This window comes from Anser cygnoides, chromosome 5 (genome assembly GCF_040182565.1).
Source record: "Anser cygnoides isolate HZ-2024a breed goose chromosome 5, Taihu_goose_T2T_genome, whole genome shotgun sequence".
NCBI lineage: Eukaryota > Metazoa > Chordata > Aves > Anseriformes > Anatidae > Anser > Anser cygnoides.
In genome coordinates, this window is record NC_089877.1 from 19,018,438 (window position 1) to 19,034,935 (window position 16,498).

Here is a 16,498-nt window from a genome sequence, read left to right on the forward strand (position 1 = left end):
GTTTAGCTATGTCTGTTATGTCCTCAGCCTGTAGTGGTGGTTCAGGTACTAGTATCCTGGGACCAGGTTCAAAATGCAGTTGTGCCACTGTGAATTTATAGCAACCCCCCTGGAGTCAATTATTCCAGGCTTTCCCTTTACACGTACAATTAGAGCTTAAATGTTGTTGCTACAGTCTCAGCTTTTCCCTTGCTCACAGCTGGTAAGTAAATGGCTGTGTTCAGCACAATATGATTATTATTATTTGTATGGTAATTGCAGCTGCCCCACTTACCAGTCGGAAAACAAATGCCATGTATTGATAAACGCACAGTCAGGGAGCTAGGGAATACAGAGCAACAAGTGAATGCCCAGGGAAACCAATATTAGAGAAGCAGAACAAGTTTTGAAAATGACTTTTACTCAATACAAGCCACAAACGGTCACCAGCGTAACCACCACACCAACACCAAAGGATTCGAGCACTACGCCCTGGACAGAGCTACCCGGACGGTGAAGCCTGCAGTTCTGGGTTTGTACTGACAGCACGTCAGCTCCCACCCAGCAGAAAAACTGCACTGTCAGTCGGGAGGAAAGATTAGATATCTTTCATCAGCAGAAAGGTCATTCCAGAGAAAACTGCTGTTAGGGGACTGCTGAGGAGAACCCAGTCCTTTTTCTGCTCTGAGTGTATCAGGTTTTGAAGGTTTTGTGCAAGGCTTGAAACAATTTCCACTGCTAAATGTAAACAAGGCTTTCAGATACTCCTGTGATGTCGGGATGTAAAGACCAAATGAGATCCGTTTACACAAGCAAAATGAATATTTAAATAAAAAGCAGCCACCATCAAAAATGTTTTTAAAAATGCTGTTTTGGTTAATGCAACATACTGTATTTCTGCCAACAAAGGCAGTTTCTGATCAGGACATGCCGTGTTTTCCTCTGGAGATTTTGCAGGCAGGGTGGTCTTCCAAGAGGGACGGGAAAGGGCTTAGTTAACATTACACATCTTTCATATATGCAGGCTGGTAAATGTAAGGCATTACAGCTGTGCAGTTTGTCACCAAAAACTAAGCTGAAAGCAGTCTAAATACAGGAGACTTACAAGAATATGACCTAGTCACACTCAACACCTTTTATTCTCCCCCTCCATAATAAAGCAACTTCTCTTGTATTTGTGCAGCCAGAACTCCTTGGCCTTAGAGACAATGGTCACATGGAAAAGACAGGAAAAAAAGGATAGCACAAAAAAATGCCATAGTAAAAGATTTATTATTTTCCCATAGTCTACAAAAGAAGACTGCAGCCCCATTATGCTACATTTGTTTATTTTGATAGGAAGAAAACTTTGTCACTGGACAAACTGCACTTCGTACCACTAAGTGCAAAATTCATTTTGGAGGCAGGAGCTGCTCTAAAGAACCAACTGCACACACACGAGGGGGATCTGAGCAGTTGGCAAATCAAGTTGACTTCACTGGGACAACATATTGCTTCTATTTAAGAAAGCATCCTCGATCAGTGCATGTTTAAATCCAGTGAGACCTGAGCACATGCTTAAAGTTAAACATATGCTGAAGTCTTTTCCTGAATCATATACATGTGAGGAAACACTTATCAGTTGGAATATGGTATTCATTCTCTTCTTCATCCCCTCTTTTCCTCTTATGATTTCTAGAGTTTGAAATATCCTATGCAAAGAATCCATCTAAATTAATAGGGAGATGTTTATGTAATTGTATGTGCACAGCCACTACAAACAACCCATTTTCATTTTATAAACACAAGAGGTACGATACTCACCTTCTAGGTTAAACAATTTACCGAGACCACTTTTTTCTATATTGACTGATTAAAAAAATTGCAAGATGGAAGTTGTGTGCCTTTCTTTGAGAGGTAAAGTAATTCTGAGCCATAATATCTTACAGATACTAGTTCCAAGAAAATAGCTATTATATCTATCATCCATATTATTAAAATTATTAATATTTTGCAGTATTTTGCATCCTGGATAAGCAAGTATTTGGAACAGGGCATGAATATAAGACCATCATGCCATTAGGACTACTCTCCATTACTTCTGTGATTAAGGCTAAAAGGACTCAGAAAACGTGCTTTTCATATTTCTTGAATTCCAAAGGTTTTAGCTGTAAAAAATCAGCTCATGCAAAGAGGAATAATTTAGGAAAAGATGTCATCATTTTTATTCACCTCAGCCAAAGTTTATGCTGAAAGAATTTCCACTGAAATAAATGGGATTGTTCATCAAGTCAAGCCTATTCAGTAGATGTGCAAGTGGAAGAATGCTGCATGCAGTTTTAAAGCATCTTCCTGCCCCCTTATTCCCAAGTTACACTATAGTCAATATGGCCACTTCAATTTCCAAGTGGCAGCAGGGTCACAACTTGAGGGTGTAGATCCAAAAGCATGTGCCTTTACAACCCCAGCTAAGATGGCATCTCTAGCAAGTGTGATCAGTGTATGACTGAGTGTCTCTAAGAGCACAGTTGAACACAGTGCTTAAGCCATGGCTAATTCCAGCTAAGTGTTTATGACCCTCCACATGCTTGCAGCGATTGTATCACCATCCCTCTTCCTTCTGCTTCCTCAGATTTGCCACATCTTTTGGCAGAATTTGGTTCCAGCTGTGGGGTTAAGGGAATGAATGAAGAGAAGTGGTTGGAATAGACAGGAACCTGAATCATCGGCAGCTGAAATAGCCCATTTGACCACACACTGAACCTGAGTAACAGTGCCAAAGTTGCACATCAGCTGGTAAGCTTATTTAACTAGCTGTCTGTGATCCAGCTGGGTGTGTTAATGAACAAAGCTACTTTTCCCATCCATTACTGTGGTCTATGGCTATGAGGAGAAGAAAGGTATAGCCCCATCATAAACCAGAATTATTCCATTTAAAGTTGAGACATCCTTAAAATGTATAGCCACAGACATATATATTAAGAGCAAGGACATATAGACTGCATGCAAGCCCTAGAGCCATCAATAGGATAAAAACAAGTAATCAACAATTACACCTCAATTTTCCTTACTGTCAACCCTAACTCAGTCCCTTTGTGATTGCCTTTGAGCAATGATCAAATATTTTCTAGCCCCAGCTCCATTTAGTCCATCTCCAGCCCATCTCCATGAGGCTATGGACCAGGCCCAAGCCATAATGACTTTGACAACCCACTCTCAGCCCCTTGCACCTCAGGTCTGCTGTTTCAAGTATGCAAACTCATTACCCTGCCATACATTTACTCTGAGTATGGGGCAGAAAACCCCAAAGTCTTGTCACTGCACAAGAGTAGTCTGATTTTAGAACCTGGCTTTGTTAGGCCTATATTGATACCAGAGAGCCTATTTGACACCACAAACCAATAAAGCTTTGCTTCAATTTCTTTCTAAAATGCCTAAGTTGTTGGAGATCAGAACAAGTAATCAATCTCTAAATCCAAAAATTAAAGCAAAGCATTAAAGTAAAGCATTAAAGTACAGAAATGCATTAAATTAAAGAAAAAAAATCCGAAGTATATCTTACAAAAAGCTCTGGTGATACTAACTTTGGAATATTAGAGAAATGAATGACAGCTACATGATCACCTTGAACGGTCTCAATATAGTACTCATATAACACAGAGACACTCAAAAAGAACATGTTCACTAAAATTCCCTGGAGGAGACTTCCCAAACAGCTACAGAAAATTGAAAGATTTTGGGATACTCATTCAAAACATAAGATATAGAATATCAAAAATTATTACAATGTGGAATTGCTCTATATCACTTTCAAACAGCAGGGGAATGAAGTACTTTCTCCCAGACGTAACAGATGTAAACATGGCCTTTAGAGAGAGCAAAGAAATTTCATTTGCTGGTATAGTAAAGATTGCAGTTTATTCGCAGTCCCCATCCTTCTTTTCTTCTCATTCAGATACTTAAAACTCATGACAGCAGACAGGATAAACTCAAAGTAAAAAAAAAGAAAAAAGTATCAAATTATGAAGAAGAAAGGAATGCCTTTGGGGAAAACTTACAGTTAGAAATCCTTGGGATTCTACAAGCCTTACTAGCCAGCCATTCATGATAACTACAAAAAGCACTCAGAGGAAGAGGAAAGATATGTTAACAAGAGGTACTACAAAAAAGCTAAGGAAAGAGATGCACAGCAAACTAAAACTTTAGTCTCTTTTTGAGAACCACAGAACTTGAATTTGAGAATGAAAATGCAGGGGCCCTGCATTTTCCTTTTCCTGAAGAAATGGGAGGCCCTGATTCTGCAAAGACTGATGCACATTCTTAACATTACATTTATGAATAGCCCATTAACTTCAAATTCCTTGCAAGAATAAAAGAGGATAAAACATCATTTCTCTCAGGAGTGAGGGAAGCCAACTATAAATGCATCACAATTTTTTCATGTCACATATGTCCTTCTCTTTATCATGGTACTGAATAAACCCTTAGATTTTGAGGTATCTGTGTTTCATTTCTATATTTCATAAGCCATAGATATCTATCACACCATGTTTTGTTGATTTTTTTCACCGTGCTATTTCAGAAAACTAAACTTGAAACGTAGTTTCTGCAATAAAAATTTCCCCTCTGGATAGCATATTTAAAAGAACAAAAGAATAAAGAAGTCTGATTCTCAAATTTGCTGAGACTGCTGTCATTACTAAATGAATCAACTAATTGCATGCTAAAAAACAATCTTATAAGGAAGGTATCCAAATGCTAATATTTCCCCACACTTTGGTGGGAATGAGTAATGTTAACTTTCTGCTACACAAACTGATTTGAAATAGCAACAAAAACTGATAAAACTGATTCAAACTGATCTGGTTTGGTTCCTCTTTTTTAAAGGGTATTTTTTTTTCCTTTCTGCTTTTTCCTGACTCATGAAAGACACCAGACAGTGATGTGGATGATGTGGTGAAAGCTCTGAAAAAAAAAATCTACTTAAGTCAAGGACTAAGGGAAGTGGTCACTCTGCGAGGTCATTTTCCTGTGAGACTCTTTGACAGCTGGAGAAAATTAACCAAAATATCTGCATTCCAGAGAGGTATAAAAAGAAGGAAGAAAGGGAGGGGAGGGGTCAAATGTCTTGTGGAAACCTGTAGGAACAGCAATGGCATTTTCTGTATGGACTCGCTCGATCTGGTTTCCTGACAAAGTCCTACTAAAATAGGAGGAGATTTTTAAAGTCTCAGAGGGTAGTCAGGCACCCAGCTCCCTTAAAAGTCAGCAGGATATTCATTAAATTTGAACAGATTAGCTGCATTGGATCTTTTCTCCAATGCTGGCACAGGGACCACACAGAAATCCTATTCCTAACACTTTATTACCATTTAAATCTTTACAGATCAGTCACGCTTCCAGAGTAGAAGAACTAGGAAGAGAGCAATAATACCATGGTAATGAGACAGATTCTTTGGTTTCCATGTTCATAATTGTCAAAGAAATAGCCAGTAAATGACAAATTTGCTTCTGTACAGGTTCTGAATCCCTGATGTTGTTTTTTGTTTTGCAATAAAAACAAAACAAAACAAAATTTCAAAATTAATTTGTATTCTGTTAAAAAACACACACACAAGTTTTTATGTCAGGTAACTGTATTTCTCCCTGGTCAGAACCAAACCTAAACTTTAATGTCTGAATCCTGTCAAAATTAGCGTATTTCTGTGAAACATTTTGACTCCGATAAAGCAGAATACTAATTGAAACCATACCTTCTTCCTTCTGAACGCTTCTATTCCCATGTATCTTCTGATCATTTCGGACTACTCTGCAAAAGCAAAAACAGAAAACAAAGTCTCTATGAGCTGAAGAAGCTTGCTGTTGAAGCAATGACAGGAGAAATCAGTTCATACATGAGGGACTCTGAGGTAACAAAACTCTGCCCCAGCCTATCTGCAGATCCATGCTCAGGAGCTCCTTCAGTGTGAATAAGACAGACAGAAGGAATCAGGCAGGAGTCAGTAAATGACTCCCATAAGTAGAAGCAGGGATGCAGATTAAAGTGATTCAAAAGCAGAATTAAGATTTTTTTCAGGCTCCCAGCCATTACAGTTGAGGTAAAAACTAAAATAGCACAGCTGTCATTTGGGCAACTAAATGAGGGCCAGATTTTACAGACCAGTCTATATCTGTGAACTCACACTGCAAGATACAGAGCCAGACTGCCCTCCAAAAATTCATCTACCTCCTTAGCTTTACTGGGAAGCTGAGTCTCTCCAAAAGTCATGTGTTAAAAGGATAAACCTTTCTAAAAATGCTGAAAAAAGACAGAAAGACAGAAAAATGCTACAAGCAGTTTAAAATGTCACAGTCCGATGCCAGATTATCTACAATAGAAGTAACAACTTCCTACCTGCCACCAAAGCTATGTATAGTGATATGATCTGGACATTCCCCTTTCACAGGAGATTTCACATTCATTACATCAAGGATAATATAACACAGCTTTAATCACAGAATCACAGAATCATCTAGGTTGGAAGAGACCTCCAAGATCACCTTTTAAATTAAGATACGCTAAATAGCATCCTTGGAGTATGTTGCAGAAGGATTTCATGTGGTCTCTAAAAAATTCAGCAAGACTGTATTCTTCCCATTGCAAAATACCACCAGCATCCATCCCTCATAGCTTGACCATTTTGTTCTAAACCTCTATTCCAAAGATAGAACAATGCTATCCTACTCCTCTGCTAACTTAATTTTCTCTGGCAGTTTATCTATTTTGTGAAATGAAATGAAAACAGTATCTGATTAAGGAAGACAGGTTTGATTATTTTTTTCCTAAAAAATTATTTTGACTTGCCCATTCTCTCCTTTTCCTTCAGATGATAAATAGCTGTGTGAAGGAAGAAAAAGAGCTCCAAACAGAAAAAAAAAATGGGGGGGGGGGGGGGGTGGAATACTAACCCCATTTAGCACTAGCCCCACTGCTAGTACTGCTTTGGGATTTGACATCGGTATTGTCTGGGATCAAAAAAAAAACCAAACAAACAAAAAAAAACCATTCACACACACACACGGCCCCACTGTTTAGGGAAAAGATATTGGTTTAAAGTGAGAATAAAATAGTACAGAATCACACCTATGGTCAAAGATAACCAAATTAAAACTGTTAACAACTATAAAACTTGTTGCATCGACTTCCCTTTAAAATAATGTATTTAATTCTCATACTTCTGTTTTATTTATTTTTTAAATGAACCAGAAGCAGAAGTCTGAAATGTCATGTGAAGCCTTGTTCTCGTAAGATTGTTGCTTGAGTTTTACCTCAGTGAGACTCAGAGAACCTTAGACAATCTGTTTAGCTTGTTATCTGACCCAAAATGCTGAACCTCTTTTGAGAATTACTCATACCCTTATCTTTATCAGACACCTTTTTTTTATCCATCACTGCCTTTAGGCCATCATAAAACCTTTCCCCACAATGGGGATTTTCTTGACCTGGTCATGACTGCTTATTTCTGCCATGAGTGTGCCAAGTTTGCCAGAACAGCTTTCATGGGCACTCTGACTGCTTATTGGTGTTCGTAAGGAAGGAAAAGGAAAACAATTCATGAGAAGCTTGCCATATTTCTATCTTAGTATTTTTACTGTGGTTAATTTGATTAGTTTTTTAAAGGTAAATATTGAAATATGTCTATTGACATCCTATTATCTGTGGTTGTTTATATATGGAGGACAAATCCTCCCCTCCACCCAAAGCCAAAATAAACAGGTCTTGTGCAGGCAAGTCCCAAATTGGTCGAGAGTGATGGGTTTCTTGCCACAGGCTGCAGAGCTGTTCCACGCCTATTGCTGCGCTCAAGATAGACTTTTCTGCAAAGATGCTATGTTTCATATAAAACCTTCAGATGCAGTTAGTAGCTTTCAGCCTTGACTGAAGCAGTGTAAGTTTAGCAACTAATTCTTTGCTAATAGGAGAAAAACATGACTTACTGTTATATGAAGATATTTGGCTGTTTACCTACCCTGACTTCCAGACTCCTAATGAAACCGTAAGAGGATGCATAACCTGACTTGTTAAACTTTATTCAAGAAGCCATTTTCAAATCAGCCAATTCTAATTAAAGGATGATATATGCAAAAGCCCTTCACAACTCTTTATTTATTTATAGATATTTGCAAATACAAAATACAAAACACCAGACCACAAAAGTATTCACTAATCAGTCTGCTTATTCTTCAGAGAATTTTGTGTTTGAAAATATACTGTCTCTTTCCCAAACAAAAGGTATTTGTAGAGAATCAGCTACCAATAGATCCCAAAATTAGTAATTCAGTGTTCTGCTGAGTAAAAAAACCACTTGTGTGATGTCAAACATATATAACCATAACATTTATAACCAAACAGGAGCATAAGTATTTGAGAGATTAATGGAGACTAACACTGAATCTGTGTGGATCAGTGAACTGTACTGTCTGTGGCATAGTTGAAAACTGAATCAAACATATCATTAAAATTACCAGTGTTTACCGTACTGGGTGATATAGTGGTATTTGCTTTCAGGCAAGTGCCTTCCTCATCATAAACCTATTTGTTCTGCATTATCATTTAAAGGAAGGATGATAATCTTTTAAATTATTTTCTGCTACCAGGAGGGTGACTACATTATGACTATTTCTCTTCCATGGATCAATCTGCATTGCCTTGTATACAGAGTAGACTTAAAATGCCACCATTAGCAATTTACACCCACTTGCCGTCCATAAATGACTTTCAAGGTTCAAGGCACTGGATTGTAAAACTGCTGACTTCACTGCTGGAGCACTAAAGAAGAGAAGAAACTGGATGAGACAGAGCAAGTCCTAAATGCCTTCCATAATTAACAAACATGGCAAGACAAGTTATGAAAAACAAAGGAAGACTGGACAGATTTATGCTTAAAGTCTGGTACTTTTGAAAGTCTGTCCAACTACAAAAGTCTCTTTTGATCTACATTAATTGAAAGCACTTAAAATTCAATCATACATTTATGGCCACATGTTTAAAACTGACTCCTAATCTTGCATCTGTAACCCACTGGTCAGACTGGAATGCCTTCCTTCTGTATTTAGCATACAAAGGATACAAATCTAATGACAGTCATCTTTAGTTCCAGCTGTAGAGTTTCAGACTTGTGGCTTTGGAGGTCCCTAAATTCAATCCTAAGTAGCATCCACAATGATAGTCATCGCATATCTCCAGCCGTTCCTGACAACAATCACTCGTGGAAGCGATAAGCCATTTGCAGATAAAGACACTTGTCCTGGTTTGGTTTCTTAGGCCAATAAGAGAACAAGATTCAACTTTGCATGACAGACTGTTTTGTGAGCTGACCTGAGATTCAAAGAGCAATATCTCTGTCTTTTTGTTCACTGGTAGGAGAGCAATGGAAAGGAGCTAGCAGTCTGAAGTGGCAGGTGGTCAGCAAAGTAAAACCACCATGCATGTGGCTGTGAAGGGATACAGTAAGCCTCTTTCTTAACCAGACATGGTAAAGAGGAAGAGTAGGGAAGCCAAAGAGCTGCATTGCTTCCCAAGGTGGCTCTCAGATTAAGAGCTGTAATGTAAACTTTATGTACTGCTAGACAACAGACTCCATCTAATGTTACAGGAACTGGCAAATCAGAGAACTGCTTGCCTAGATCACCTGATCTGCACCAGCAGTGACTGCAAGAGTAGCATTCAAACCTAGCTTTGAAACCTGTGATAAGGCAAGCCATTTGTTTATATTATATTCAAGATTCATAGACCCTTACCTTTTCAGTTCCTCCCCAAACACCAAAAGATAAAAAAATTTGCATGAATATTTCATTATGTTATGTATGAGGAGGAGTTCTGTTAAAGAGCTTGCATTATTGTACTGTCTTGACTAACGGTTTGTGTGACATGCATAAGGGAGACCAGATATTTGCACCCATTATATGGAAAGATCTTTTGCCCAAGGACAACTTGTAAAACCCATTAATATGAATTGTGTCTGAGCTGATGAGGAAAAAAAGAAAACACTGAATCCAGACCTTCAATACTTTATTGGTGTTTCTGAACTTTTATTAGCTGTACTTGCTTCCATAAAATCAATTTAATAAGGCGACCAATGTTTTGGTAATGCATCAAAAGCAGTTCTGCTCTTCAAAGGGCATCTTTTTCACTCAATCTCTTCTCTAAAGACAGTGACATTAGTTTTGTAAATTAATAAACAGGCCAGCATCTGAGGACTGCATGAAGCCTCCATCACCCCTTATTGTGCTTTCTCTTCTGACCCCACTTTCCAGTGCAGGGCCCTCATCTCGACAACAATACCCTGAAAGCCTGTGTGGCACTCTGGGATCACACTTGAAAAGGCCTTTGGCTGAGGCTGGCTTTCAAGAAGGGGGGACAATTGGCAAGAGGCCTGTGGCTATTCATGCAGAACAGGCAGTGAAAAATGCCTGAAGTCAGTTTCAGGGGTGGGCAATGCCCAAAAAAGAAAGCCCACATAACATGAATGGCTGCTGCTAGGAGACTAAAACCAAAGGCATGCTACTAGCAGGCCTCCATGTGCCGACATCAATGGGTTCATCCTATCCCTATTAGGGGCCTAAAATGATGGAGAAACATGAGAAGGGACTATAAGCAGGAAAGGAAAATAATACCAAAGTACACAACGGTCAATGCTTATATTGTTATACTAAACACTTGGGAGAAGGAAATAATATTTTCTATGTTTAGTACCTTTTCTGTTAACAATAGTTACATCAGCTACAAAATCTAATAAGCACAATAATTATGGTACATTTTCTTGGGGGAGGAAAGGTATGCACTTTCATAATTAGTTATTTCTCATGCACATAATTAAAAGTGATTATAAACACTTATTGGAAAAGCCAGGGCTGAGTTACGATTCCTCTAGACCTGGGGCTGGACCAGCTCCAGTCCCCCTGGGTATGCACTCACAAGTCCACTTCGGTTCAAACCCAGCAGTACCGGTCAGAGGGAACAGGAGGCCTAAATGTGTCTTAACAGAAACCACCATAGAGCACCACAAAAGCATTTCAGTGGCATACAAATGACCCAGACCTCAACTGCGCTTAGGGTTAGTAAGCCTGAGGGGTGCCGTCTGCAGTGCAGATCCAGAGCGCTGAGAGGCCTACAGGCCCAAAAAGGGAACTGTAAAGAATTTTCCTCACCTCCAAGTCACCAGGTAGTTGTTTGGGTATGTTTGTTTTCTCTTTTATAAAATAGAGCTACAAAGCTCCTGTACCCCTACCAGTACTTCACACTGAAAGGCCTAGCACAGCCTGATGAGCGCTCCTGATAGCAGACTGTCGCTACCCTGTGCTTAATGGCAGCAGCGCCCTGGAAATGCCACCTCGGTGCCTTCAGAAACAGCCCATCTTCTCTAAAATCCTTCCCACTTCAAATACAGATGTTGGCTCTTGGCTAGTGAAAACGTTGAAAAAAATAAATTACAATGTCTAGTCATGTTTGGACTTATTTCTAGGCATGATCTCAGCTCTTAAAAAATGATCATATTATTTAGTTTATGAGTAATAATGTCTGACTAAAAAAGGTATAAAACACCATATGATACCGCAATCAAGTGATTTATTTCAAGTGGTGATGTTTGTTATTCAGCGTGGAAGTTAAGAAACCTCCCCTTCTTGCTTTTGCAGTTATCTGTTCCCCAAGTCTGATTTTCCCATCCATTCTCAGTCTGCTAACTACTGCTTGCCTTTCCCCACTCCGAGGGAAGGGAAGGGAAGGGAAGGGAAGGGAAGGGAAGGGAAGGGAAGGGAAGGGAACTGCAAATACTCCAGAAACGAAACTGCTGTGGTCTACTGATACCTCAGGGAACACTTTAAATACAGAATTCAAAGCTACTTTTTTCTATCCATTTCCACTAAAAAATTCTAAATATATGATGGAGTAAAACTTACCTGCACCTGTAATCTTAAATCACACTCACGTGTTTCTCTTGTATCTAAAATTTCTCCAGTAAATTTCTTTTTATTTTATTTATTTTATTTTATTTTTATTTTATTTTATTTTATTACTAAATTAAATTGCAAAGATTCAAGTAGCTAGGCACAGTCCCAAGAATACTGAAATATTTTTGGTTTTATAACTTAAACAAATGGATGTGGGTAAGGCTAAATGTAGCTAGGCTATTGCTCTGTCAAAGAAAGAGTATGTCTTGTGCAGTTGTGATTCTTGTAGACTCTCAATGTTGAATATTTGGGATTTAATATTCAGAGGGAGGCAACCACGTGAAGGTTTTTGTGTCACTGGGCATGTCTGACCCTCTAAATCAAGAATTTAAAAACTTTGTCATAGGTTTCCCACATCCTGTCTCAAGGCCACTGCTTCTCTTCCTCTCCTCTTCATGGCTGAGCGAATCATTTCCCCTCCATCAAAATGATGCATCTTCCTGGCAGCTGGGACATTTGTAACACATGGAATTGTATTTGAGACACTTAAGGTTTCTTTTGAATGTGAGGTAGCATGTAAAGTAGAAGAAGAGTAAAAAAATATGACATTCAGCCCTACCTCCACGGATGAATGTAAATTTTCTAAATCTCTAAATCTGGGATTTTAAGCATCACTTTGTTCATATCTAATGGCAGGCACTTAAAGAGTTTTTTGTGAAGTTACTAAAGAGACATGTACACACCACCACATGACAGGACAGATTTACTCTCTAGGACTACTCTAGGTACCTCAGGTAGGTATCTAAAATTATTTGAGATGAATCTAGACTACAATGTTAGGCTGAATCCGTTCCATACCAAACAGCAGGAATTTTTCTGTGTAAGATTTGAATTTAACTTGCATAAAAATTTGGAATATACCGGTGTGTGATCCAAGGGGTATTTTCATTATTTCTCTTATCTATTTACATTAACACACTCAGAATAATATATTCAGCACATATCAGAGTTAACAACAGAAAAAATATTTGAATGTTTCAAGTTTTTCAGGATTTCTCAATGGATTTTTAATATAAAATGGATCAATAGAAGGAGGACCTTCCTGGCTTTGGGCGTTGTGAAAAGTGCTTTCTGAAACTTGAAGAAATATATCTTTTTTAAGTTAGTGAGGTCTGAAAGGAGAGGAGTGGGTGGTCTTAGCCCTTCAGAAGGTCTCTGATCCTCTGACCTATTAGACCATTAGTTCACCTAAACTAACCAATAGCTATTCAAGTCTATGAGTACAAAGAAAGGTGGTAATAAAAATAAATTATTAAACAAATGGACTAGAAATAAGCAGTTCAAAGTTTTTCTCCTGTGAAACCCAAAAAGTGCAAAGACTATTCCGTTCTATCTATTCAATCAACATGCCTACTTGATCTTGCCAAGAAAAAGTAAAATTAAACTAGCATGGGTACCAAATGGGTACCCCACTACAGGAGTATGGTTTATTACTGACATTTAAAGTATGTGCTGTGTTTACACTCTTTACCCAGACACTCATTCGTTTGATGTTTAGCCACTGTTTTCTGCTTTGGCCAAAGGATTTTGCATATTGAAGCCACAATTCCTGACTAACAGTCATTTAACTGCAAATACCAGGACTGTTGGGAGAGTGTGGAAGTCCCACATGGATCCCCTGGCTGGTCTACAGGGGCTGCTCTTGTATGCATCTCCCAGCTTCAACTTCCCGCAGAACAAATTGTGGCTCTCAGACTTTTGGCCAAGGGTCCGTGAGGCAGAGTCTCATGTAACTTGCTGTTTCCTTGCCATTGAAAACATTGAGGAAAAGCAATACATTGCACTGGGTCTAACTTATCACCAGGTTTGGCCCCCTCTGATCTTTTCTTCTCTTTTTTTCCCCCAAAAGCATTCTCCAAACATCTCATAACAGCAACCAGAGCCAGACAGCATGTGGAAAATGAGAATATCTTCCTAATACATAAACCATTAGACAGCACTTGCTCTCTATTTGAAAACCAGAAATATGATGATTTTTCAGTCAAAAACCTTTATATGCCATCAGTTCAACCACAGAAAAGATGGAGTAAAAATATCTAGCTATAGTATTTGCCCTAGTGATGCTAGCAATGGGTGGTATTTTACCTAACACTGCATTAGGAATACATCTAAATTGCCTGCATCTTTCTTTTTTAACCACAGCTGCACAGTAGCTTTAGTTAGAAGATGGATATATGAATTGCCAGCCTGTAGCCCCTTTGGATTCAACATGGATCCAAACACCACCGCATGTTTCTTGTAGCGTTACCATAGTACTCACCACATTTCCTAGGTTGTTTGGTCATTTCTTGGAGAGTCTCATTGCTATCATTTTTATTAGTATTTTTTTTATATGTTTATTTATTTATTTTTGACAGCTGGTTACAGGCCTGGAAAAGAAAACTGAGCTAAACTTCATGCCAAGAAAAATATTACAAAAAATAAGCTGAGTTGTCTGCCCAGTGAATCTATTCCAGTGGTCCTTTACTAAATTAAATGTGATGAACTGATGTCAGTGGAAGTATTAACTCAGCAATGAAAGCAGGACTGGACTTACCTAGTCAGTAAGTGCTTAAAAATTTTATAATTTATATAACCTGAATAAAATCAGTACTTTGAAGATTGAAAATCCAGGTTAGTGGAGGAAATGTTAAGAAATAGTGATGGGTAAGAAATAGTGATGCAAATGTGCATTAAATTAGGTTTTAGGACATGTTTTGAAAATGGGTTTGATAAATGGCCATATAAAAAGGTTCTACATGCAATGGCAGCACATTTTGATAGTGTTTAAAATCAGACTTGAGGTAAGGGATTGCTAATTATTACTAATCACCAGTATCAACATTTCCCAAACCACACATTCTTAACCATTCACTTGTCCAGGGCTGATTATTTTTACTGAAGTCTGAAGATAACCATGCGCATACCTAATTTTAGGTATATAAGTGAAGGAACAAAGTTAACTGAACTTTGAACTTGAAGAAAATAACATCCTGAGTCTTGGAGAGAAGAAGTAGGTCCTAAGCACCTAACCTGCAGCAGGGGATTCCCTGCCCATCCTTCCCCTGGGTAGGTGCGCTGGCTAGAAAAGACACGAACACCTGTGTGCTAGATCACCCAGCTCTGCTCAGACTTCTTCCCAGTTTGATTTCAGATAGCTGCTCATGTTGGCAGTGGAAAAATAAACAGGGGATTCCACAACAGAAGAAAGCTTTCAACAAGATATTCTCACAGCTTGCCTCGCTTGCTGCTTAATTTTTTTCCACTTCCCTTTGTATAATTTTAAGGGCTGATAAACACTAGCTTTCTACCGGCAGAAAGTAGCTGTGATATCACAATAATAGCAGGTTTTTATTTATTAACTGAGCTGATGTTTGAAATCAGGAGGAATTCACATCCCCTTTCTGTAAAGAGGAAACTCTCACACCAGTTAAGATCATCTACTTTTATAGGACTTTTACTATGTCTTGTAATAAATCTACTAAAGACCTATGTCGAAATGATCCTTTTCCCATAATAGGAAAATCAGTTACCCTAACTTGATACATTCATTATCTAAAATCAGGGTTTTTTTTTTCGTCTGGATGCAAGATACGACTCCTTATATTTCGTCTTTTTCCAGACTCAAGCTGATCACCAAATGTTTCTAGAAATCAGTCCAGTGAATGTTTCAGATCTATCAATGGATATTTGTATCTTTATTATTTTAGTATATTTTTAGTATTTCACTGAAGAGTGAAAATACCAACTACTCAAAATCAACAAAATTCAGATGTTATGTCACAACATGATAATATTTCTCCCCTTTTGAAAGAAAGCAGATAAAATACTAGAAATAATGGCCTTACATCAATGCATATATTAGCAAAATCATATAAGGTTATAACACGTAAAATAACATAATGCTTAAGATGACTGTAGCAGAGCAACATATGCTGCACGGTCAAGCTCGTGTTGGGTGGAAAGCAAAAATACATTGTTTGAGCAGGTAAGAAATTATCTCTAATTCCCTGAAGCAACTTGTTCTAGACAGCACCATCCAAGGATTTTCACCTTTGTATCAAAACCCTTATCTCCAGAAGGCATGGAGAAGTGATCACTGAGGCAACACACCAGTTAAGATGCAGAAAAACAGATCTAGGTTGGAATGAAAAAGAGAAAGTGGAAATATGAAAATTTAAAAATCAGCCTAATAATCTGAGGGAGGTAAGAAAACATCTTCATTTCCAATTAAAGAAAGCATTTTCCATTTCCATTCTTAAGAAGTAAGGATAATAGAGCATGGTTAATTTTTCTCCTTGTCTATTTTAATTAAAGATAGGGCAAGTTGGGGATGGCCGTGTTTGGTCAGGAGTTTGGTACACACAACCCCTCTGAATTGACATAAATTTGTTTCGTCTGTATCAGAGCTGGGACAAATTCTTCACTGACTTCATTTATATAAGCTATGATATTAGCGGGCTAACAGAGGATATTCCTCAGCATTGCCTTTAATTGTCATTTTCTGCTGGCAAAAAAATAATAAATTGTGTTGAAATGTATTTCTACATGTCTGGAAGGGTGCAGTGTG

At 38.2% G+C, this 16,498-nt stretch overlaps 1 long non-coding RNA gene across 2 annotated transcripts in view; it reads right to left on the reverse strand.

Moving 5' to 3' along the window:
• Nucleotides 1-16,498, reverse strand: part of LOC136790863 (uncharacterized) — a 246,655-nt gene that overhangs the window by 102,786 nt on the left and 127,371 nt on the right. For both annotated transcript variants that reach the window (XR_010831652.1, XR_010831651.1), the window contains one exon: nt 5,712-5,767. This is a non-coding gene — a long non-coding RNA (uncharacterized lncRNA). The remainder of the gene's footprint in view (nt 1-5,711; nt 5,768-16,498) is intronic.